At 36.7% G+C, this 26,662-nt stretch overlaps 1 pseudogene; it reads right to left on the bottom strand.

Moving 5' to 3' along the window:
• LOC133091852 (brain and acute leukemia cytoplasmic protein-like) lies at window positions 1-25,758 on the bottom strand (annotated as a pseudogene).
• Between the last annotated feature and the right edge of the window lie 904 nt (window positions 25,759-26,662).

Here is a 26,662-nt window from a genome sequence, read left to right as displayed (position 1 = left end):
CTAGTTGCCGCAGTTCTTTGTGATTCTTCAACTTCTGTCCACCTGTCGGATGTTGTCTGTGACATTAATGGTGACTTCTTTTGCAGACGTCCGCTTAGCGTTTCTTTTAGCCTCTGTGGTCCGGAGGCCATTCTGTTTCTGGGTCAGGGGGCCTAAGCTGAGGCCCTGGGGATTTGGGCACTAGGTCCCACAGCTCATCTTCTCTGGGTTGGATATTCCACTTGGGGCTGTCGATCGGGGCACACCATTGGAGGACACGCCATCTTCCAGCACACCTGCCTGCAGGCCGCCCGCCTCGGGGCCGCTGTCCTGGGCGGCGTTGCTGGGCAGTGCATCCGAGTCAGTGTAGGTGAGCCATGCGGAGTCCGTCCTGCAAGTCCAGTTCTCCTAGTAGCGAGGCTCAATGGCATCCGCCCGGCTCCCGCCGCAGCCCGTTCTCCCGCGCTGCTGGCGCGCCCGGCAGCCACTCGGTTCACGGTTCTAGCGGCAGCTCAGCCCGGGCCGGCAAGGAGGTGGCGGCGGCAGCATCGCGTGCCCTGACCCGCCCGCCGGCGCCACAGCCACGTGCTCAGCTCCTGCGGCGCCCGCCGCCCCCTCCACCGCCATAACTCTTTATGATTTACATAAATGACCTTTACGACCTTATGCTAAGTATCTTCTCATGAGCCTATTGGCCAAATATTTTCCTTTGTGAAGTCTGTTCAAATCTTTATGTCCATTATCATTGGCTTAATTGTCCTTATTATTGAATTATAAATTATTATTCCTCATACCATATATTTATTCAAATTATATTGTTTTTGGCACTATGGTAAATCACTTTCCAATTACTTGCTGCTGTGTATATCTATCCTCACATTTACATGGCTTGCCTTTTTGTTTACTTAAGGTGTCTTTCGAAGAGCTATATGTCAATTTTCATGAAGTCAAATTTTTCATTTTTTTCCTTTGTGGTTTATGCCTTTTATGTTCTAAGAAAACAATTGCTAACCCAAATTTTCAATATTTTTCCTGCTGTTTTATATTTTTAACACTACAATTATGAGGTATTTCAAGTTAACATTTGTGTATTGTGTATGTTAAGGTTTGATGTTTACTTTTTCTGCAGGGATATCCAGTTGTTCCAACACTGTTATAGATTTTCTTTCACCCACTGAACTGCTTTGAGACCTTCGGCAAATATCAATTGAGCATGTATGAACAGGTTTTTTTCTGGATTCACTATTCTGTTCTATTAACCATTTGATAGATATATTCGTTCACCAGGGCCATGTTGTCTTGATTACTGTAGCTTCATAGCAAGTCTTAAACTCATGTAATGTATGTCTTCTTTGTTCTTTTTAAAAATTACTTTGGTTCTCCTGAATTGTTTGCATTTTCACATAAATTTTCAAATCAACTTATTAATTTCTACCAAAAAAGGCTCTAAGATTTTGATCGAGATTGGATTAATTCTATAGGTCAATTTAAAGAAAATTAACATGTTAACAATGTTAACTCTTCCAATCCATGAACATAGTAAGTATCTCTATTTAGGTCTTCTTTACCTTTTATCAACAATATGCTATAGTTTTCAGTGTATATAGCCTTGCTTATCTTTTGTTAAGTTAATTACTGGTTCTTATATATTTTGGCACTATTACAAATGGAATATTCTTTAATTTTCCAATTGTTTTCCTTTGTTATATAAAAATGCAAAAATACAAAAGTTTTTATATATTAACCTTGTACCTTGCCACTTTGCAAAACTAACCTATTATTTTCAGTAGTTGTTTTGTAGAGTCCTTGAGGATTTCCTATGTAAACAATCACGTCTTATGGAAATAGAAATATTTTTTACATATTTCTGGTCAATCATTATGCCTTTTATGCTACTCATTTCATTATAGCAATAGCTAGGACCTGCAATATTAAGGTTGAATGGTAACAGGGAGGGCAGACATCCTTGCTTTATTCCTAATCCTAGGGAGAAAATATCAAATAGTCACACTTAAATATGAGGTTAGCTGTATGTTTCCTATAAATGGCCCTTAGAAGTTTGTGGAAGTTCTCTTTTTGTATGTGGCTAAAAGTTTTAAAAATGACTTGGTGCTGAATTTCGTCAAATATATTTCTGCATCTATTGAAATGATCATATTCTTTTTTTCTTTATATTGTGAATATGGCAAATTACACTGATTGAATTTTGAATGTTAAACCAATCTTACATTATTGAGGTAAGTCCAACTTGGCTATGATGTACTGGACTTTATAATGTTACTGGATTTGATTTTGTTAATATTTGGTTGAGGATTGTTGTGTGCAAATTCATAAAAAGATATTGGTCTATAGCATTGATTTCTTCAAATGTATTTGTCTAGTTTTGACATTAGACTAATAGTGACCTCTTGCAATGAGTTGGAAATTAATTTTCTCCTCTTCTATTTTCTGAAAGAGTTTGTATAGAATTGGTATTTATTTCCTTAAATGTTAGGGAGAATTCACTATGGAAGCTATATGGGGCTAGACTGTTCTTTGTTGGAACATTTTAAACTACTTTTATGCTTTCTAAAATTGGTGTGTGAAGAAAAACTACAATCCTGCAGCCTGTGGAACAAAAACCACATTCACAGAAAGATAGGCAAGATGAAAAGGCAGAGGGCTATATACCAGATGAAGGAACAAGATAAAACTCCAGAAAAACAACTAAATGAAGTGGAGATAGGCAACCTTCCAGAAAAAGAATTCAGAATAATGATAGTGAAGATGATCCACGACCTCGGAATAAGAATGGAGGCAAAGATCGAGAAGATGCAAGAAATGTTTAACAAGACCTAGAAGAATTAAAGAACAAACAAACAGATGAACAATACAATAACTGAAATGAAAACTACACTAGAAGGAATCAATAGCAGAATAAATGAGGCAGAAGAACGGATAAGTAACCTGGAAAACAGAATGGTGGAATTCACTGCTGTGGAACAGAATAAAGAAAAAAGAATGAAAAGAAATGAAGACAGCCTAAGAGACCTCTGGGACAACATTAAACGCAACATCATTCACATTATAGGGGTCCCAGAAGGAGAAGAGAGAGAGAAAGGACCAGAGAAAATATTTGAAGAGATTATAGTTGAAAACTTCCCTAACATAGGAAAGGAAATAGCCACCCAAGTCCAAGAAGTGCAGAGAGTCCCATACAGGATAAACCCAAGGAGAAACACGCCGAGACACATAGTAACCAAATTGGCAAAAGTTAAAGACAAAGAAAAATTATTGAAAGCAGCAAGGGAAAAACAACAAATAACATACAAGGGAACTCCCATAAGGTTAACAGCTGATTTCTCAGCAGAAACTCTACAAGCCAGAAGGGAGTGACATGATATACTTAAAGTGATGAAAGGGAAGAACCCGCAACCAAGATTACTCTACCTGGCAAAGATCTCATTTAGATTTGATGGAGAAATCAAAAGCTTTACAGACAAGCAAAAGCTAAGAGAATTCAGCACCACCAAACCAGCTCTACAACAAATGCTAAAGGAACTTCTCTAAGTGGGAAACACAAGAGAAGAAAACGACCTACAAAAACAAACACAAAACAATTAGGAAAATGGTCATAGGAACATACATATCGATAATTACCTTAAACGTGAATGGATTAAATGCTCCAACCAAAAGACACAGGCTTGCTGAATGGATACAAAAACAAGACCCATATATATGCTGTCTACAAGAGACCCACTTCAGACCTAGGGACACATACAGACTGAAAGTGAGGGGATGGAAAAAGATATTCCATGCAAATGGAAATCAAAAGAAAGCTGGAGTAGCTATACTCGTATCAGATAAAATAGACTTTAAAATAAAGAATGTTACAAGAGACAAGGAAGGACACTACATAATGATCAGGGGATCAATCCAAGAAGAAGATATAACAATTATACAAATATATGCACCCAACATAGGAGCACCTCAATACATAAGGCAACTGCTAACAGCTATAAAAGAGGAAATCGACAGTAACACAATAATAGTGGGGGACTTCAACACCTCACTTACACCAATGGACAAATCATCCAAAAAGAAAATAAATAAGGAAACAGAAGCTTTAAATGACACAAGAGACCAGATAGATTTAATTGATATTTATAGGACATTCCAACCAAAAACAGCAGATTACACTTTCCTCTCAAGTGCGCATGGAACATTCTCCAGGATAGATCACATCTTGGTTCACAAATCAAGCCTCAGTAAATTTAAGAAAATTGAAATCATATCAAGCATCTTTTCTGACCACAACACTATGAGATTAGAAATGAATTACAGGGAAAAAAACGTGAAAAGCACAAACACACAGAGGCTAAACAATACGTTACTAAATAACCAAGAGATCACTGAAGAAATCAAAGAAAAAATTAAAAAATACCTAGAGACAAATGACAATGAAAACACGATGATCCAAAACCTACGGGATGCAGCAAAAGCAGTTCTAAGAGGGAAGTTTATAGCTATACAAGCCTACCTAAAGAAACAAGAAAAATCTCAAGTAAACAACGTAAACTTACACCTAAAGGAACTAAAGAAAGAAGAACAAACAAAACCCAAAGTTAGCAGAAGGAAAGAAATCATAAAGATCAGAGCAGAAATAAATGAAATAGAAACAAAGAAAACAATAGCAAAGATCAATAAAACTAAAAGCTGGTTCTTTGAGAAGATAAACAAAATTGATAAGCCATTAGCCAGACTCATCAAGAAAAAGAGGGAGAGGAGCCAAATCAATAAAATTAGAAATGAAAAAGGAGAAGTTACAACAGACACCGCAGAAATACAAAGCATCCTAAGAGACTACTACAAGCAACTCTATGCCAATAAAATGGACAACCTGGAAGAAATGGACAAGTTCTTAGAAAGGTAAAACCTTCCAAGACTGAACCAGGAAGAAACAGAAAATATGAACAGACCAATCACAAGTAATGAAATTGAAACTGTGATTAAAAATCTTACAACAAACAAAAGTCCAGGACCAGATGGCTTCACAGGTGAATTCTATCAAACATTTAGAAAACAGCTAACACCATCCTTCTCAAACCCTTCCAAAAAATTGCAGAGGAAGGAACACTCCCAAAATCATTCTATGAGGCCACCATCACCCTGATACCAAAACCAGACAAAGATACTACAAAAAAAGAAAATTACAGACCAACATCACTGATGAATATAGATGCGAAAATCCTCAACAAAATACTAGCAAACAGAATCCAACAACACGTTAAAAGGATCATACACCACAATCAAGTGGGATTTATCCCAGGGATGCAAGGATTCTTCAATATACGCAAATCAATCAATGTGATACACCATATTAACAAATTGAAGGATAAAAACCATATGATCATCTCAATAGATGCAGAAAAAGGTTTTGACAAAATTCAACATCCGTTTATGATCAAAACTCTCCAGAAAGTAGGCACAGAGGGAACCTACCTCAACATAATAAAGGCCATATACAACAAACCCACAGCAAACATCATTCTCAACGGTGAAAAACTGAAAGCATTTCCTCTAAGATCAGGAATGAGACAAGGATGTCCACTCTCACCACTAGTATTCAACATAGTTTTGGAAGTCCCAGCCATGGCAATCAGTGAAGAAAAAGAAATAAAAGGAATCCAAATCGGAAAAGAAGTAAAACTGTCACTGTTTGCAGATGACATGATACTATACATAGAGAATCCTAAAAATGCCACCAGAAAACTACTAGAGCTAATCAATGAATTTGGTAAAGTGGCAGGATACAAAATTAATGCACAGAAATCTCTTGCATTCCTATACACTAATGATGAAAAATCTGAAAGAGAAATTATGGAAACACTCCCATTTACCACTGCAACAAAAAGAATAAAATACCTAGGGATAAACCTACCTAGGGAGACAAAAGACCTGTATGCAGAAAACTATAAGACACTGATGAAAGAAACTAAAGATGATACCAACAGATGGAGAGATATACCACGTTCTTGGATTGGAAGAATCAATATTGTGAAAATGACTATACTACCCAAAGCAATCTACAGATTCAATGCAATCCCTATCAAATTACCAATGGCATTTTTTACAGAACTAGAAAAAATAATCTTAAAATTTGTATGGAGACACAGAAGACCCCGAATAGCCAAAGCAGTCTTGAGGGAAAAAAACGGAGCTGGAGGAATCAGACTCCCTGACTTCAGACTATACTACAAAGCTACAGTAATCAAGACAATATGGTACTGGCACAAAAACAAAAACATAGATCAATGGAAGAAGATAGAAAGCCCAGAGATAAACCCACGCACCTATGGTCAACTCATCTATGACAAAGGAGGCAAAGATATACAATGGAGAAAAGACAGTCTCTTCAATAAGTGGTGCTGGGAAAACTGGACAGCTACATGTAAAAGAATGAAATTAGAATACTCCCTAGCACCATACACAAAAATAAACTCAAAATGGATTAGAGACCTAAATGTAAGACCGGACACTATAAAACTCTTAGAGGAAAACATAGGAAGAACACTCTTTGTCATAAATCACAGCAAGATCTTTTTTGATCCACCTCCTAGAGTAATGGAAATATAAACAAATGGGACCTAATGAAACTTAAAAGCTTTTGCACAGCAAAGGAAACCATAAAAAAGACGAAAAGACAACCCTCAGAATGGGAGAAAATATTTGCAAACGAATCAACGGACAAAGGATTAATTTTCAAAATATATAAACAGCTCATTCAACTCAATATTAAAGAAACAAACAACCCAATCCAAAAATGGGCAGAAGACCTAAATAGACATTTCTCCAAAGAAGACATACAGATGGCCAAGAAGCACATGAAAAGCTGCTCAACATCACTAATTATTAGAGAAATACAAATCAAAACTACAATGAGGTATCACCTCATACTAGTTAGAATGGGCAACATCAGAAAATCTACAAACAACAAATGCTGGAGAGGGTGTGGAGAAAAGGGAACCCTCTTGCACTGTTGATGGGAATGTAAATTGATACAGCCACTATGGAGAACAATATGGAGGTTCCTTAAAAACTAAAAATAGAATTACCATATGATCCAGCAATCCCACTACTGGGCATATACCCAGAGAAAACCGTAATTCAAAAAGACACACGCACCCCAATGTTCATTGCAGCACTATTTACAATAGCCAGGTCATGGAAGCAACCTAAATGCCCATCGACAGATGAATGGATAAAGAAGTTGTGGTACTTATATACAATGGAACATTACTCAGCCATAAAAAGGAATGAAATTGAGTCATTTGTTGAGACATGGATGGATCTAGAGACTGTCATACAGAGTGAAGTAAGTCAGAAAGAGAAAAACAAATATCATATATTAACGCATGTATGTGGAACCTAGAAAAATGGTACAGATGAACCGGTTTGCAAGGCAGAAGTTGAGATGCAGATGTAGAGAACAAATGTATGGACACCAAGGGGGGAAAACCGCGGTGGGGTGGGGATGGTGGTGTGCTGAATTGGGCGATTGGGATTGACATGTACACACTGATGTGTATAAAATTGATGACTGATTAAAAAAATAAATAAAAAATAAAAGAAAAAAATAAAAATAAATTTTAAAAAATTAAAAAAAATAAAATTGGTGTGCTTACAATGATCTCTCATGTTAATGGATATTTTTTTAATCAAAGAACAATTTTAATTATGAACAACTTTCTCTTTAATTATGAGACATTTGCTGTGGGAAATTTGCTTTTTTTCTTCCAAGAACATAAAATACTCTTGAGGGCAGGGACAATGATGTATTTGTATTGTTCTCTAGTGCTTAACATAGTGTTCCATGCAAAAGTGTTTAGTAAATGTTTATTTAAATGAATGAAAAATGAATTAATGAAAAGGTTAGTGATAAGACCATGTTTTAATCCATTTATCCTCCCTCAGTTATAGTTTTCTCACTCATAACATGAATGAGTCCATATGGATATTATTTAAGTTCCAGTCAGTTTTGAAATCTCTTGAAATATACTTATGTCTTGCTAGTTTGAATATAAGAAAAGGAGAATTCAACAGCAATGACTTTTTCATTCACACCCCCAAGACTTCCATGCACACAGATTTCAGTCTTTCTCTCCCTTTTTATTCTCTCCAGGTTAAGTTTTGGTATTGATATCTGCAAGTGTGCCTCTAAGATGTTCTGAATCTGTGGTAATTTTCTATTTTGCATTTTAATCATAAAGTTTAGAAACAAAGGGACTAAGAGAAGATCTAATCAAACCTCATCACTGAGCAAAACAATTAATTGAGTCTCAGAGAAAATAAGTGTTTTTCGACCTCTGTAAGTGACCTCTTGCTAAATGCAAAAGGCTTTGAGTAACAAAATAGAAAGGTTACTAAAGGTGACAGTAGAATTAAGGTATTTGAAGTTTCTCTCTTCCTCCCTCATGCTCACTTATCTCTCAGAACAGAAATATTAAGACCAAAAGAGATTTATAAAATAACTGTGTGTGGGAGCCTTGAGGATATACATATGTCAATCGATGTAAAAACTTTAAAATCAGGTATAGTTTCTCCCACTCCAACACCGTAGTTCTTCTACAGTGTAAGATCAAGCAGTATTTTCTAATTGTTTCTTCTTCAGAATATTATTTATCTCAATGCCGATCTAAGGGTTTCAAAGACCCCATAGTTCTTACAGCTAACTCCCACAGTGAAGTTGTAATTATATAGTGCTGTGATTTTATACATGTGTGTATGTATACACCCACACATATAAGTGCAATTCTTACTCAATGTAAAAACTGTTTCATTTCCCTAGCACAATCAACTTCCTTCCTTGAGCCATAGATTTTTACAGCTAATACATCTATTTATCTTTGTTTCTCTCATTTCTATAAGAGAAGGCAAATAGATAAGTACACTTAGTTAAAACTAACCTGAGTCCCTGCCCTATACCCTTTAACATTAAATCATTTTCTAAAATACACTGATTTTACTTAAATCCCTCCATAATTAATTGAATAAGCTTTTTTAGGGTTTACCTCATAAACTAGAAAAAGGATCTATTTCTGTGGTCCAGTAACTATGCTGTTAATGAAACTAGGTCTTGAGTTTCCACAAATAGGTAGGAATAACTGGCTAGGCAGCTGTTTCCTATAAAATGGAGAAGCACAACAGAGGTACACTGATAATACTGGTGGCAGATAATTAAATCGTTCAATTTGTGTCCATTTAGAATGTTGCCTATCTTTAATATCATCTGACAATGCTTTTTGTTGTGTCACATGCTAACTGAGAGTGCTTGGTGAAAAATAAAAACTGACAAAACATCTTTTTAGTTTAATAGAGGTATTATGTGTAAGAGAAATAAAAAAAGGGTAGAGGAAAATGAGAGAAAGGATGCATTTGGTTTTTCATTTTACATATATTTTGTATATAATCCTAATATTTCTGATTTTTACTCTAGGAAGGAAATAAAAACAGAATAGGACTAGCCTTTGGTTTTTGTGGTTGAGGTATTTTTCTTAATCTTCCAATTTAAAAAGTTATTGTATGATGTTCTCAGGACTTACACTGTTTCTAGGAAATGTTCTAGGAGTATGCATTTTCTTTTTGTCCTGTCTCTGTGTCAAATTACAGCTAAAAGAGAGAAGAGACAGAAGAGATGAATTTTGAAGAATAGAAATAAGAGATTCAAATAGATAAATTACTCCAGACTCATATTAGTATCATAAAATGAAAAATTATTTGCACACTTTGAAATAGTTAACCATCCTTTATTATTTGAACTCAATTTTCCTTGGGTTTAAACTGGGCTCTTATTAATAAAATAGGTCCCTTGGGAAGTTACGTTAATGCTTTAAGTCAGTAGTATATTAATAGTAAGTATATTATGGTAATGTTCCACATTGATAGAGAGGCACCAACTTGCCTACAGGCATGCAGATGGTGAGTGGAGCCCAGCTTTGTCTCAGGCAGTCTTGCTCTGAGTCTGTGTTCCTCATCATAACATTATGCTGCCTCTCATATCGCAAAAATATTTAACATTACAACTCTGGTTACACTGCCATTAATTCCTTTCACAAGGACTTATCTTGGGTTCTGTATGTGTTTATGGTTCTAAAATTGTCATTTCTGTGTTTTAATATATACCTTGGGAACTCTGAAGAAAGAAAAAATAAGCAATTCAGATGTTCAGCCATCTTGTTGCTCCCTAATCATCTATAGTAGGGGAGAGGGATGTTGCTAAACATTAAATATAATCAATTGATTCCATCTTATTAATTACCAAATTTATAATTGCAGCTTAAAAATAACATTCAATATATATTTTCCATATTGAGTAAATTTATCCTCTATTTAGAAAATTACCTGAGTGAAATATGTGTACAAAATTCTGAGTCAGAATTAATACAATTCTATGAACATGGAGCCTTGGTGATAGTAGTTCATTAGGAAAATAATGCAATTATTTTTAGTAGCATTAAGAAGGATTTTAAAAATTATATGTATATTCCTGTGAAAAATATCTCCTGGAACTTTAATTATGAAAGTAGACAAATTCTATTTTAATATAATTTAGAAATATAGCCCCTTGAAAAATATATCCACTGATGTTCCATGGCAGGAAAAAATTAACGCATAAATCAATATTGAAACAAGACAGAGAATACTATTCCCTAAAGAAATAACATATGTTTGAAATCTTTCTGTAAGTGAATATATGTTTGAGAATATATATGTTTGAAATCTTTCTGTAAGTGATTAAATTGCCTCTTTGGAATTTTTATTGAAAAATAATAAAAAAATAAAATAGTTAAGGAATGGCTTAAAAGGATAAATAATATTGTCTGGAAAGTTATTCATAAACAACTTGCTTTTTATGATTCCTTTATTCATAGCTTCCAGATTTCTTTTATACATGAGATAATGTGTGTAAAATGTGTCATACCTAGTTGGGACTCAACTGAATTAACTTTTGCAGTTGATTGTTTCATCATTTTTAGAGCCCTCTACTGTTTTTATTTAAAATAACATGTTTTTTAAGCCACTGCTTATTTTGTCTCCTGAAAGGCAGTTCATTCAAAGGTGCTCATTGATTGGGCTATTCTGGTTGTTAAAGTTGCAGACAGATTTTACAATTTCACTATGAAAACAGTATATTCTTCTCCAATACATCAAAGTATTTATTTTTCTAACAATTTCTAAAAGCACCCATGAAAAACAGCTATCTAAATTATTTTGAGAAGTTATACACTGCTGTTAAAACATAGTTCTTATTACAATAACTTTGATATTATACTACAACTCTGACATTATTCTGCTGTTCTATATAATTTATAAATGTTTTTGAAGAAAAATTTCAAATCCTAGGTCAAAATCATTGACCCCAGAAATAAATTTACAAGAAAGTGAGTTTGAATATAGCTAAATTTCAATCAGACACGCTATAGAAATAAGATAATTAGGTTCTTCCTTCTTCCTATCCACTTCAGCAATTGTGAAAGCATGGTCCTTACTTTTAGTTATGATTTATCCACTTGACAATATGCATTATTGTAATTCACTAAGTCATTACTCATCTTCATTTGTTTATTAGCACAATGCCTGCTACTTAAGAACAGGAGAGATTCCTGAGATTGGTAGGGCTTCTTTCCCACCTACTTTCTTGCTTCCTTCTTAAGACTTTTTATGTTAAACTGTGAGCTGGCAACTGCATGTTTGAGCATGAATTCCTTGGTTTGCAGTGAAATAGCACATCCCTTGGGATATTGCTTTGAAAAGGAGATGACAGGAGTCCTGTTGATTTGGCTTTGATGCAAATTACAGCCCCTGTATCCTTCAGTTCATGACACATTTGTGAATTGCCTGCCCACATTTTCTCAGGAGAGAAAAGAAAACTTATTTGGACTCTAAAGGAAAAATAAAAATAAAAATACTAAGTTTAGTAAATGCTATTTTTCCCCAATTGGAGCATGTACGTGTTCTTAGTAAAACTGCACTCTATATACATTGCCAGAAAACATTCTTTTCTGCTGCTCCAGTAAATTCTTTAAAGTCTAAGACTGTTAATTCTGGATTCCATGACAATGACTGAGGAAAATGTAAAAAAAAAAGCATAAGAAAAAGCAAGAATTTAGTTTTCAGGCTTTTACCTGGGAATAGGGAATAACAGTACTGATTCTGCACATCTTTGTGGGATTTAACACATAGTACCTAGAAGAGTAACTGGGAGATATTTTAGGTGATTAGTAAAATGAGTGACAAAGACCTTCAAGGAATCCCACATCCATCCCAACCATCTTTCCCTTTTATTTCTCCACTGTAGAGAATAAAGACACTAACTAGTCACCTTTCCAACCTCTACAGATCTAGTTATGTGATAACTTTCTGGTAAGTGAAGCATAAGCAAAATCTGCTCAATGGTTTCTAGGAAGCTTTTTATTTCCTGATAAAAGAGATGGACATCACTGCTTCTCCCCTCCCTTGATGCTCTGAATGGCATGTAATATTTGCAACTGCAGGAGCCATTTTATGAACATGAGAGAAAGGTAAGGAGAGCCAGAGAGGACTTGTCTTCATATGTGTGGTAGACAAAAGATGTACCACACATAACTCCCTTTAAGGAAGAAATGGCTGCTAGGTGTAGAGAGTGGGACCAGCAGACAGCATCCAAACATCAGCTCTTCAGGGTCTAACTCAGCTGCCGAGAGCTACTAAGCCGAGGTCACACTCTTCCAGTGACAGAGTGAGATAGAGCTTATACCCTGAGACAGACCCGGCTGTTTCAGGCCAACACAAGACCCTCTGCTATGCAATTTTCACTCTAGAGCTCCCTGCCAGAATGGCTGAGGTTTTGTCGGGTATGCATTTCAGTTTTTATCTGTCCAATCCTGCTTGCTCCCACTTCTCCTCATAGGTGTTGATCCCTACTAAGCATTTTATAACCCAAACTGCATCTCAGACTCTGTTCCAGAGAACCCAACCTGCAATCATGGAAACAACAATGAGTCATCTACTTTCAGACATTTTTCATGTGAGAAAACAATTTACTCAAATCACAGTTACTTGCAAAGTTCACAGTTACCTGCTGCCAAATCATTCCTCACTGTTACAGGCAGACAATTCCAGAATTTATTTTCTTAAGTGTTTTTCTTTAATTCTCACAAGGAGTAGTAGCATTTATAAAATCCCATAAATTATAACTAGGAGGAACAGCAAATATCATTTGCTCCAAAGTCCTTATTTTATTAATAAGAAATCTGAGGCCCAGGAATATGGATTAAAATTGCAGTAGATCCCAGTCAAGAGACCAAGAAAGGGGCCATATCAAATAACTTATTTATTGATTTTTAAAAAATTTCTAGTATATTGCAGCTCCTTCATCACTTCCCAACATTTTACACTGTGATCTAGAGGAGTTGTTCTCAAGTGTGGTCTCTAAACTAGCAGGGTCGGCATCACCTGGAAACTTGTTAGAAATTAAAGGCAAATTTGGGGGTCCTACCATGAATGTAGTGAACCAGAAATTCTAACAGGGAGGAAGTGAAACTTAGCAATCTGTGTTTTAATAAGACTTTATTGGAAAAAGAGGGGATTGAACCAAGTCAACATTTTTAACATAGACTTGTATTTGTATCAGTAAGGGTTTTCCAGAGAAACAAAACCAATAAGGTGTGTGTGTGTGTGTGTGTGTGTGTGTGTGTGTGTGTGTCTGTGTGTCTGTGGAGGGAGGGGGAAAGAGAGAGACAGAGAGGAATTTATTTTAAGGAATTGGTTCATGTGATTGTGAAGGCCAGCAAATCTAAAATCCACAGAGCATGCTGGCAGGCTGGAGACCCAGGGAAGAGCTGATATTCCAGCTCAAGACCAAAAGCAGTCAAGAGGCAAAACTCTTCCTCAGAGTCCTCAGTCTGAATTAAATTTTTAAATTTAATTTAGTTGATTTTCAATGTTGTGTTACTTCCTGCTGTACAGCAAAGTGAATCAGTTATACATATACATATATCTACTCTTCAAGATTCTTTTCCCATGTAAGGACCTACTGTATAGCACAAGGAACTCTACTCAGTCTGTTTTCTTTTAAGGCCTTCGCTTGATTGGATAAGGCTCACCCACATTATTAAGAGTAAGCTACTGATTCAACTGTTAATCTCATTTTAAAAATATTTCACAGAAATATCCAGACTGGTGTTTGACCAAATATCTGGTTACTGAGGTCTAATCAAATGGACATAAAATTAACCACCACAGGACCCTTTGTTTGAATGAATGAAACATTATATAGAAATCCATACGTAAAAATCAATAAAATCTCAACAATTGAAGCAGGATGAATTCCTGGAATTTTTTACAGACAACACCTCCCACTTCAAAACCACTAATTTCCATCACTAAGAGGCCTCAAAAAGTCTGCAAAGATTTATTGATGCACCATTTAAAAACCACATAAATGTCTAAATAATGGGGCAACTTCCAGCCCTCAGACACCAATTGATGTAAGAAGGTATTGCTAGGCAAGGTCCTGAAGGCCTTTCCTATACTCTAAATTTTTAGAAATGTGTAATTTATTTGTCACTTGTCTAAATGTACAGCAAATCCTTGCTTTTCAAATGCTTCCCTCATCTAGGAGCATGTTTATTAAATACAGTAATTTATTAAATATAGCAATTGACTACCTACTTTTGTAGGGTTCTCAACTAGGTTTTGCTTTGACAAATGTTTAGAAAACTCACTTCAAAAAAAAATAGGAAAGGCAAATTTTCACTCAATCCATGTATAAATCTTTACCAATTTCAAATAAATGGGGTAATAATCAGTAAAATTTAAATACAATAATATGGCATTTCTTAACAGTATGGAAATCTCTGAAGTTATAGACCTTTAAATTAAATCAAGCACTCTAGATACAGGAATCAGTCACTGTGGGATTAAACAGTAATGGTTTCTGAAATGAAACCCTCTGGTACTAGAATTTTAAAGTCATTCTGTTTTGTCTAAACCTATATACAAAAGCAGCACCAAAATATCTGAGAGTGTTCATATGAAAAAGAAAATTATTTTTCCCAGTCATGAGCTCTTAAATGCTTCTTACATGAGAATTCAAGGCACTGTAGAGATTAATCAAAAATCAAAAAATAGGTTTGATTGTATTCTTTTGAAACATTTTTAATGAAGCAGTAATTGCTCTGTGTGTAGATGACTTTTTTTAAACTCAAAAGTAGTTTGAAGCTTATTAGATAATGAAGCTAAAATAATTTTGCCACATTCTTTCTTTTATTTCCCACAATTAAGATGAGATAATCTGGATTCTTTAAAAATGATATTTAGATTAACATTTTACATTATCTCTAATGACAACAACACATGGTAGGCGTTCTTTCCTTTTTTATTACAGGTGAAGGAACAGAAATTCAAAGAGCCCATATGATGTTAAAGTCAAACAACTAGTTAGTAGAGAAGGCTGAATTTGAAATCAAGTTTACTAAGAGAGCTTCTGGACCAGGTTCTCTCAAATGCTAGTAATAGGACTGTACAAGTCAATTTCTCATACCTGGGCAAGAAAGGAGACCTGGAAAGAAGAGATGAACGCTTAAAAAGAGATGAAAAGGATTAGATCAAGATGACAAACTGAACATATTTGTCTACCTCACATTCACCTCATAGTTCCTTGGAATAAAAAAAAGAAAATAAAATTTTAAAGAATGAGATTATAGGGGCTCCATTTTCAAGATAACAAGGTGAAGAGCCCTGCAGACCCACTCCTCAGTGAAATAAGCAAAGCTAATGAAAACTATAAAACCATATAAAACTAGACTGGTGGTCCAGTGGGTAAGACTCCGCAGTGGTCCCAATGCAGGGGGCCTGGGTTTGATCCCCGGTCGAGGAATTATATCCTCGCATGCCGCAACAAAGATCCCACGTGCCGCGACTAACACCTGGCACAGTCAAAATAAATAAATAAATAAATAAAAATAAATCTTAAAAAAAAAAAAAAGAATAAAGTGAGTTTTTACTTTTCTCAGTAAGAACAATGAGAGACTGTGGCATTTGAGTCATGATTCACTGCTTCTCTCCACCCACCAAACTCAGTTTGATGAAAGCTCCACTACAGGTAGGTGTGGCTAAGAGGATGGGGTTCCCTTTTCCCTCAGCTCTCAATCAAGTTTTACCATATTTCACCAGAAGGTATAAACCATCAGTATTTCTCATCCACTTCAACTGCCAGTTGAAATGGCTAATTCTGGTGAGGGCCAGCTAATAGTTGAGGGGCTCCTTTTCCACTCAGTTCCTATTCATAGGACAGAGGCTCTACCCTCAGCAAGCTGAGAATACTGAAGCCCCTATGGCACTAAGCCCAGTTCCTTCTTAGAGCAGAGTTCCATTCTGGAAGAGGCAAGCCAAGAAATCCAGAGGCTACTGCCTCACGCAGAACCCAGAGTAGTGGCTCAGAGATTTCCCAGGGGAAGGGGCAGTCCATAAGGAAGAGAGCTCTGAAACTTTATCTAAAGGAGTTACTTAGGTTCTTCATTTGAACTAGAGATCAAGCTGAAGGGTGCTCTCAAAAATAATAACTTTCCTTAATTAAGAGTAACATGCTAAACCATTGGCCACCTCATTTTCCAGAAAGAACCATGGATAGAAACAGTTGAAAAGAGCCCTCCCAGGGACAGCAAAAACCTTAAAGATTGTCCTAAAAATTACCACTGTCCAAATTAATTGGACCAGACTGCTGAGCAATTTATGCTCTAGGGTGATGCTGAAAATAATAGAGAAATCAGCCAGTAATTAATAAAGCCTAATGAGCAGGGTGTAATACCAAAGGAAGTAGATGACTTATCAGAGAGATCAGAGAAAGACAATCAAAGAGAGCCCTGGTAAAACCACTGTTATGCTAGGCATGGGCCACATGCCCAAAGCTATGTCCTCAGAGGACTGACACCAAAGGCTTAATGGTGCAAGGGAAATAGACTTTACCAAGTAGCCTAGTCAAGTCACAAAACAAATAAGGATACAAACAACCACCAAAACATCCCCAGAGAGTAGGGAGGAAAATCATCACCCAGAGTTGCTACAATATATAATGTAAAATGGCTAGTATTTAATAAAAAACAATATGAGACATGCCACACATGATTCAGACACAGGAAAAAAGTAGGCCACAGAAATTGCCTGTGAGAGGAATCAGATATCAGATTCAACAGACACCACCAAAAACGATTAGAACTGATTAGAATTAGATAAAGGAATTCAGTAAAGTTGCAGGATACAAAATTAATACATAGAAATCTGCTGTGTTTCTATATACCAACAAAGAACTATCAGAAAGAGAAATTAAGAAAACAAGCCCATTTACAATTACATCAAAAAGACTAAAATACCTAGGAATAAATCTAAGGGGTAAAAGACCTATACTCTGAAAACTATAAAACACTGATGAAAGGAGCTGAAGAAAATACAAATGGAAAAATATACTGTGCTCATGGAGTGAAAAAACTAACATTGTTGAAATGACCATACTCCCCAAGGCAATCTACGGATTCAGTGCAATCCCTATCAAACTATAAATGGCATTTTTCACTGAACTAGAATAATTCTAAAATTTGTATGGAAACAAACTATCCCAAGTAGCCAAAACAATCTTGAGAAAGAAGAAAAATCTGCAGGTATCATACTCCCTTATTTCAAACTGTACAACAAAGCTATTAGTAATCAAAACATTATGATACTGGCAAAAAACAGACACACAGATCAATGGAACAGAATGGTGAGCCCAGAAAGAAACCCACACATTTAGAGTCAGTTGATCTGTGACAAAGGAGGCAAGAATATACAAAGAGGGAAAAGAAAGTCTCTTCAAATGGTGTTAGAAAAACTGGATAAAAATATGCAAAAGAATCAAACTGAACTACTTTCTCACATTATATACAAATATATACTCAAAATGTATTAAAGACTTAAAGGTAAGACCTGAAACCATGAAACTCCTACAGGAAAATGTAGGCAGTATGCTCTTTAACTTCAGTCTTAGCAATATTGTTTTGCCTATGTCTCCTAAAGAAAGGAAAACAAAATAAAAAAACAAATAGGGCTACATAAAACTAAAAAGCTTTTTCACAGTAAAGAAAACTATCAACAAAACAAAAAGGCATTCTACTGAATGACAAAAGATATTTGCAAACAATATATCTGATAAGGGAATAATATCTAAAATATACAAAGAACTTATACAATTCAACATCAAAAAACAAACAACCCAATTTAAAAATGGGCAGAGGACCTGAATAGGCATTTTTCCAAAGAAAACATACAGATGACTAACAGGCACATGAAAAGATGCTCAACATCATTAATCATCAGGGAAATGCAAATCAAAACCACAATGAGATACCACCTCACACCTTTCAGGATGGCTATTATCAAAAAGACAAGTGTTGGAAAGGATGTAGAGAAAGGGAACTCTCATGTACTGTTGGCTGGAATGTAAATTGGTGCAGCCGCTATGGAAAACAGTATGGAAGTCCCTCAAAAAATTAAAAATAGAACTACCATACAATCCAGCAGATCCAGCAATTCCACTTCCGGGTATTTTTCTGAAGAAAAAGTAAAACACAAATTCAAAAAGCTATACTCACCCCTATGTTCACTGAAGCATTATTGATAATAGCCAAGATATGGAAACAACCTAACAACCTAATTGTCCACTGACAGATGAATGGATAAAGAAGTTATACATACACACACACATATACAATGGAATATTGCTCAGCTATAAAAACAGAAATTCTGCCATTTGCAATATCATGGATGGATCTAGAGGGCATTATGCTAAGTGAAATAAATCAGACAGAAATAGACAAATTCCATACAATTTCACTTATGTGTGGACTCTAAAAAAATACAACAAATGAAAAAACATAACAAGACAGAAACAGACTCACATATACAGAGAACAAACAGGTGGGAAGGTGGTTGCCAGAGGGAAGGGGGGTGGGGAGATAAGTGAAACAGATGAGGGAGACTAAGAGGTACAAACTTCCAGTTTAAAAAAATAAATGAGTTACTGGGGTGAGATGTATAACATAGAAAATATAGTCAACAATACTGTAATAACTTTGTATGGTGACACATGGTAACTACACTAACTGTGGTGATCATTCTGTAATGTATAGAAATAGGGAATGACTGTGTTGTACACTTGGAACAACCATGGTGTTATAGGTCAATTATATTTGAATAAAAAAATAAAGGAATGCACCTGGGTATAATGCAAATAAATATAAAATATACTTAGACCATCAAAATTTGAATTTTTAAAATAAATTTTAAATTAATTACTATATTACTTTAAACTATAAATTCCAAATTGGGCAAGATTTCACATTATCTGTTCATTAATTCATTCAAATAATGATTGAGATATTATATGGTATGAAGAGTATAAAGCTATATTAGAAGTTTATAGCACATTCCATTCAAAAACAAGAGAATACACTTTCTTCTCAAGTGCTCATGGAATTCTCTAGGATAGATCATATCTTGGGTCACAAATCAAGCCTTGGTAAATTTAAGAAAACCGAAATCATATCAACCATAATGCTATGAGACTAGATATCAATTACAGGAAAAAATCCGTAAAAAGTACAAACACATGGAGGCTAAACAATACAATACTAAATAACCAAGAGATCACTGAAGAAATCAAAGAGGAAATCAAAAAATACCTAGAAACAAATGACAATGAAAACATGATGACCCAAAACCTATGGGATGCAGCAAAAGCAGTTTGAACAAGGAACTGTATAGCAATACAATCCTACTTCAAGAAACAAGAAACATCTCAAATAAACAACCTAACCTTACACCTTAAGCAATTAGAGAAAGAACAACAAAAAAGCCCCAAAGTTAGCAGAAGGAAAGAAACCATAAAGATAAGAGAATAAATAAATGAAAAAGACATGAAGGAACTGATAGCAAAGATCAATAAAACTAAAAGCTGGTTCTTTGAGAAGATAAACAAAATTGACAAACCATTAGCAAGATTCATCAAGAAAAAAAGGGAGGAGACTCAAATCAACAGAATTAGAAATGAAAAAGGAGAAATAACAACTGACACTGCAGAAATATGAAGGATCATGAGAGAGTACTACAAGCAAGTAAAAGAACGAATAAAATGGACAACCTGGAAGAAATGGACAAATTCTCAGAAAAGCACAGCTTTCTGAGACTGAACCAGGAAGAAATAGAAAATATAAACAGACCAATCACAAGCACTGAAATTGAGACTGTGATTAGAAATCTTCCAACACACAAAAGCCCAGGACCAGATGGCTTCACAGGCGAATTCTATCAAACTTTTAGCGAACAGCTAACACCTATCCTTCTCAAACTCTTCCAAAATATAGCAGAGGGAAGAACACTCCCAAACTCATTCTACGAGGCCACCATCACCCTGATACCAAAACCAGACAAAGATGTCACAAAAAAGAAAACTGCAGGCCAATATCACTGATGAACATAGATGCAAAAGTCCTCAACAAAATACTAGTAAATAGAATCCAACAGCACATTAAAAGGATCATACACCATGATCAAGTGGGGTTTATCCCAGGAATGCAAGGATTCTTCAATATATGCAAATCAATCAATGGGATACACCATATTAACAAACTTAAGGAAAAAACCATATCATCATCTCAATAGATGTGGAAAAAGCTTTTGACAAAATTCAACACCATTTATGATAAAAAACCCTCCAGACAGTGGGCATAGAGGAAACCTACCTCAACATAATAAAGCCCATATATGACAAACCCACAGCCAACATTGTTCTCAATGGTGAAAAATTGAAACCATTTCCACTAAGATCAGGAAAAAGACAAGGTTGCCCACACTCACCGCTATTATTCAACATACTTTTGGAAGTTTTAGCCACAGCAATCAGAGAAGAAAAAGAAATAAAAGGAATCCAAATCAGAAAAGAAGTAAAACTGTCACTGTTTGCAGATGACATGATACTATACATAGAGAATCCTAAAGATGCTACCAGAAAACTAACAGACCTAATCAATGAAATTGGTAAATTAGCAGGAAACAAAATTAATGCACAGAAATCTCTTGCATTCCTATACACTAATGATGAAAAATCTGAAAAAGAAATTTAAAAAACACTCCCATTTACCACTGCAACAAAAAGAATAAAAAACCTAGGAATAAACCCACCTAAGGAGACAAAAGACCTGTATGCAGAAAACTATAAGACACTGTTGAAAGAAATTAAAGATGGTACAAACAGATGGAGAGATATACCATGTTCTCAGATTGGAAGAATCAACATTGTGAAAATGACTATACTACCCAAAGCAATCTGCAAATTCAATGCAATCCCTATCAAACTACCAATGGCATTTTTCACTGAACCAGAACAAAAAATTTCACAATTGGTATGGAAACACAAAAGACCCCGAATAGCCAAAGCAATCTTGAGAAAGAAAAACGGGGCTGGAGGAATCCGGCTCCTGGACTTCAGACTATACTACAAAGCTACAATAATCAAGACAGTATGGTACTGGCACAAAAACAGAAATATAGATCAATGGAACAGGATAGAAAGCCCAGAGATAAATCCACACACATATGGTCACCTTATTTTTGATAAAGGAGGCAAGAATATACAATGGAGAAAAGACAGCCTCTTCAGTAAGTGGTGCTGGGAAAACTGGACAGCTACATGTAACAGAATGAAATTAGAACATTCCCTAACACCATACACAAAAATAAACTCAAAATGGATTAAAGACCTAAATGTAAGGCCTGACACTATAAAACTTTTAGTGGAAAACATAGGCAGAACACTCTATGACATAAATCACAGCAAGATCCTTTTTGACCCACCTCCTAAAGAAATGGAAATAAAAACAAAAATAAAAAAATGGAACCTAATGAAACTTAAAAGCTTTTGCACAGCAAACGAAACCATAAACAAGACGAAAAGACAACCCTCAGAATGGGAGAAAATATTTGCAAATGAAGCAACTGACAAAGGATTAATCTCCAAAATTTACAAGAAGCTCATGCAGCTCAATATCAAAAAAACAAACAACCCAATCCAAAAATGGGCAGAAGACCTAAATAGACATTTCTCCAAAGAAGATATATAGACTGCCAACAAACACATGAAAGGATGCTCAACATCACTAATCATTAGATAAACACAAATCAAAACCACAGTGGGGTATCACCTCACACCGGTCAGAATGGCCATCATCAAAAACTCTACAAATAATAAATGCCAGAGAGGGTGTGGAGAAAAAGGAACCCTCTTGCACTGTTGGTGGGAATGTAAGTTGATACAACCACTATGGAGAACAGTATGGAGGTTCCTTAAAAATCTAAAAATAGAACTACTATATGACCCAGCAATCCCACTACTGGGTATATACTCTGAGAAAACCATAATTCAAAGAGTCATGTACCACAATGTTCATTGCAGCTCTATTTACAATAACCAGGACAGGGAAGCAACTTAAGAGTTCATCGACAGATGAATGGATAAAGAAGATGTGGCACATATATACAATGGAATATTACTCAGCCATAAAACGAAATGAAATTGAGTTATTTGTAGTGAGGTGGATCGACCCAGAGACTGTCATACAGAGTGAAGTAAGTCAGAAAGAGAAAAACAAACACAGTATGCTAACACATATATATGGAATCTAAAAAAACAAATATATGGTTCTGAAGAACCTAGGGGCAGGACAGGAATAAAGACGCAGACATAGAGAATGGACTTGAGGACACGAAGAGGGGGAAAGGTAAACTGGAACGAAGTGAGAGAGTGGCATGGACATATATACACTACCAAATATGAAATAGATAGCTAGTGGGAAGCAGCCACATAGCACAGGGAGATCAGCTCCGTTCTTTGCATCCAACTAGAGGGGTGGGATAGGGAGGGTGAGAGGGAGACGCAAGAGGGAGGAGATATGGGGATATATGTATATGTATAGCTCATTCACTTCGTTATACAGCAGAAACTAACACACCATTGTAAAGCAATTATACTCCAACAAAAATGTTAAAAAAAAAAAACTATTAAATGGGATTTTTGTTTCAGAGGAGTTCTGGAATGAGCCATGCACACAGCTAATCTCATTGTGTTACAGCTACACTGTATATCAGCATATGTGTTATAGAAAGCTTCTATTCTAATTCATAATTTTATTTATAACTTTTTATAATATTAGGATATTATTATTTGAGTCAAACAGAGTAACAAAAAGAATGTCATATAAGGGATTTCAAAATCATTAAAGCAGTCTTTTATTTTTTCTCAAAGACTCATAAGCATCTTTAGTTGCTTCATTATTTAATTTCACAATTTTAACAATGTTATTAAGGAATATCAAAACTTCAGTTAACTGTTAATGTCCATATTCATATTCTGATGTTCTTTATACAAGGTTTAACTATAATCAAGTGTAGTTCTGCATGGAGGCCATAGCTCAAGAAACAAAGCACACATAGGAAACTTTGCCACACCAAATTTAAGAGCTGTACAACCTTGATAATCAAAGGGGGTGAGAGAATCATCTGCAACAGCAATTAATTATTGAGTAAATTGGATCCCAATGTTGTTCCAATGAAATACTTACAACAATGCAGACTGTCTCTTTCCTCCCCACTGTCCCTTAGAAATGCACATATATTTATTGCTAGGTCAAAGATTTACTCAAAGATTTACTACATTTAGATGTCCAAAGAAAATGTAGTTTATTTTGTCTGTTACTGATAAGAATTTCTTTACAGTTCACACTTTTCAGCGTAGTAGAAGGAAAAAAAAAAACATAAATTTTAGTCTAGCTGGGTAAGTACTGTGGCTGTAATCATTTAAACAGTTCTTTTAGGTAAATGCTTAGCCTCTTTAGATAAAAATGCTCAGAGTTCTACCCTGCTCCTCCCCAAGGTAGTGTCCAAGTGTTTTGTAGGGTAGTATGGTAACGAAGGGAGCTGGTAACCATGTATAAATATGCTGTCCTCTAAATAATCTTTGCATTTTGCCAAGGGGTGGCTGGTATGGGCTCCTCGCTGAACTCCTGTCAAGGGTAGATTTGGCTGGCATCTGGAGGACTGTGGCTGGTACAACTCATGGTCTTTCTTTCCCTGGTCTTGACAGGGCCTGACAGTCCCTCCTGGTTGATCTGGCCTCATTTAGTCCTCCCTGGTCTGGGGAAATGTCCTGAGGTCAGGCTGTGAGGACCATGGGTGCCAGCCCCAGCAGTCAGCCCACTGTGAGTCCTCTGCTACAAGAAGACTTTGATAATTATGTGGTGTCTGAAAAACTCCCCAGCTTTAAAATTGTTTTGTTTTTCATTTTAAACAATAAAAATTTATAGAAACATGCATAAAACATAAACAAATTGTGTGAAGAATGATTATAAAGCAAACAGCAATGTAACCACCACCCAGGTCAAAAGTAGAACATTTCTAACATCCTGGAAGCCTCTATGCACCCCTACAAATGTCTTCCTCCTCCAACTCCCAGAGGTGACCACTACCAGGACCATTGTGGCAGTTCATTTATTGTTTTCTCGTACAGATATAACACCAAAATATACACTCCTAAACAATATATTTATAGCTTAGCTTTTCCTGCCTTTAAAATTTACACAAATCATAAGTAAGTAAACACTTGGGTTTTGCTTTTTGCCCATAATGCTATTGCAAAATCCATCCACGTTGTCACACATACCTCTATTTTTTTTTCTTTTCTTTTTACTGGATTGTATCCCACTGTGTGAACATATCAAATATAACTTTTAAGTTATATTTAAGTAAATTGTAGTATTTTCCATTGTTTGAACATATCAAACTTAATTTTAACATTGGGTGGGCAATGTCTTTTCCAATTTTGTGCTATTATAAACGTCATTGCTAGAAACTCTTTGAATTATAATTTGGTACACCCATGCACGCGGGTCCGTAGGCTAAATCACCAGATATTAAATTACTGGGACATGGACACTCAAATCGTCAACTTTAGTAACTACTACAAACTGTTTTGCAAAATGGTTGTACCAGGTTGTAGCCCTACCAGCAGGCTATCAATGCTTCAGAAAGTTCCACAGGGGCATGACGCTAGATTTTATCAAAAAATATATTTATATATAGATTTATATTATACATAATATTTCATATAATGTAAAACATTACATTAACATATATTATATTTAATATATAATATAAATATATATGTAAATATATATATTATATATACGGCCCTTTGTTGGGCCACACTCCCGCCGCGGCCCAACAAAGGGCTATATATATAATATATATAAAATACGCTCTATATAACATCTATAATAAATGTAAATATAGAAACATATAAATATAGTTACATACATAGGTCTCTGCGGATTCTCTCCGTGGTACGCCGCTCTCCCACCAGCGTTCCCTGCTAGTCACGGAACCTCCGGAAGCCGAGGAAGCAGGCTCGGGACGCTGGGTGCGCGCAGCACGAGGACGTGCCGTGCGGCCGCGCTGTGCAGGGTCAGAAGTCAACGCGCAAGCGCAGTGGCCCAGCTGCTGCGTGACAGCTAGAAGCTGCAGGACTCCGGCGCCTGACGTCCCGTGTGGGGGCGCTGGGCTTGGTGGCCTGGCTGACCCCGCGGCAGGCACGCCCACCACAGCCAGGCAAACGCCGGGCCCCGGGGTCCGGGACAGCGCGCGCTGCTTGGGCATTGCATACTTCGCCAGCCACGCCATCTTCTTGCTCATGGGCTGCTGCCTGAGTGCGGTCATGGCAGAAGACAGTGAGGCGATAAGACGGACCTCAGACTCCTCAGACTCGTGCGTCCTCAAGAATGGGCACCAGCCAAAGGCAGGGCCTGGCGACAGCTCCCCTGAGGCCGCGCAAAGCTTCCAGCCACCGTACGCCCCCCAATCCTCGCCTGGTGAACCTCACCAGCCAGTCATGCCTGTCCCTCGAGTATCCGAGTTCTCTGGGGACACCTCAGCCCCAGCTCTGTCGCCCTTGTCAGCTGCCATCCCGCGGGGGATGATGGGATCGCTCCGCCCGAGCCCAGTGAGGCCAGTGCCCCCTGGACTCCCAGTCCAAGTGAGAGCTCTCTCCCACGGTCACTGTAGCGCTCCGACTCTGGGGCAGTGACGGCAGGCCGGAGCAAGGGCAGCCAACGTTTTGGACGCCACCTCCGTCACCCTGCTCCACGCAACCACCAGCCACGACTCAGGCCCACCGTGCCCTTCACCATCACGTGTATCCAATTTAGCTTAGCAGGTTCAGCTGGCTTCCGTGTGTGCCCGAAGGCCAAGTGGGATGTTTTGAAACCTATCCTCATCGCAAGGGGAGTGAATGGACAGAGGAGTTGAATCTTGGCCTTTCTTCTTCTTAATTTGAGCTGCACTTACTTCACTGTGCGTGGTCCTCCGAAGCTCCTGCCGGGCGGCTTTTGAGATGATCTTCTGAAGTCCTAGACTTTAAGGTGAGCCTCATGACCTTGACATTTAGCTTTCAAAAAATACCTCCTCTCGCAGTAACTGTCTCACTGCTTGCATCGCTTCTCTCAGCCCCCATTGTGCACAGTCACCTGGTGGCCTTATTGCAAGGTTTCTACTAGGAGCACACCATCCATTTCCCTCCCCCTCCCGA

The sequence above is a fragment of the Eubalaena glacialis genome, chromosome 5, assembly GCF_028564815.1.
Source record: "Eubalaena glacialis isolate mEubGla1 chromosome 5, mEubGla1.1.hap2.+ XY, whole genome shotgun sequence".
Lineage (NCBI taxonomy): Eukaryota > Metazoa > Chordata > Mammalia > Artiodactyla > Balaenidae > Eubalaena > Eubalaena glacialis.
Note: the sequence above shows the minus strand (reverse complement) of the source record. Positions and strands in the feature narration are given on the sequence as shown.